This window comes from Sinocyclocheilus rhinocerous, unplaced genomic scaffold (assembly GCF_001515625.1).
Source record: "Sinocyclocheilus rhinocerous isolate Xijiao unplaced genomic scaffold, SAMN03320098_v1.1 scaffold7073, whole genome shotgun sequence".
NCBI classification, from domain to species: Eukaryota; Metazoa; Chordata; class Actinopteri; order Cypriniformes; family Cyprinidae; genus Sinocyclocheilus; species Sinocyclocheilus rhinocerous.
The window spans coordinates 3,524-4,184 of NW_015646463.1; the positions used below are offsets into that span (position 1 = coordinate 3,524).

Below are 661 nucleotides of genomic sequence, written 5' to 3' on the forward strand. Positions count from 1 at the left end.
TAGTTATTGCTCTTGGTGTGAACAGCTTTAAGTGATCTGATTTGGCCAAATTAATTGAAGATCTGATTTGTAGCACGTGACAAGTTAAGCTAGCATTTCCAGACTCTTGCTTCTTAGATAAAATCAACATGGAAAGAAAGGCAGACTGTGAGGTGTGGACAGATATCATGTACTGTTAGAACGGGAAGAGACGGCGCCAATTTGTAAAGATTAATAAAGAATACAATGGACTTAATATAAACTTTATGATATAAACACTCTGACTACTTACAATGGGCACAATCTGCATGAGTTGAGGCAATGGCCAATGACAGCAGTAGGAGTAAAAGTCGTAGAATTTTTTACGAGTATGCTTGTACAATATCATATGAATTTGCTGACTTGGTAAATTGTATGAATTATTATTACTACTTCGACATGACACTTTTCTGGGGGTTCTTCCTGATGGGGCCGTAGGGTATGTAAACCAAAGTTTAAGAAACATCAATTGCTGTGAAAAATGTCTCTGCCGTAAAGTTCAGTCAAAGTGCTCAGACCAACACAGACGTACCATTGGAAGTGTTTGCCTTTGCAGCTTTTGGTCTTCTCCATAAACGCACAAGATGGTCAAATTCAAATCCCATGACAGGCCTTCCTTTGGTCTTCCCTTTCAGCTGAAATG

At 38.7% G+C, this 661-nt stretch overlaps 1 long non-coding RNA gene across 1 annotated transcript in view; it reads right to left on the reverse strand.

Annotated features, from left to right (window-relative positions):
- LOC107707878 (uncharacterized) overlaps positions 1 to 652 on the reverse strand; it is a 3,772-nt gene extending 3,120 nt beyond the window's left edge. The window contains exon 1 of the long non-coding RNA XR_001636304.1: positions 551 to 652. This is a non-coding gene — a long non-coding RNA (uncharacterized LOC107707878). The remainder of the gene's footprint in view (positions 1 to 550) is intronic.
- Positions 653 to 661: the final 9 nt, after the last annotated feature.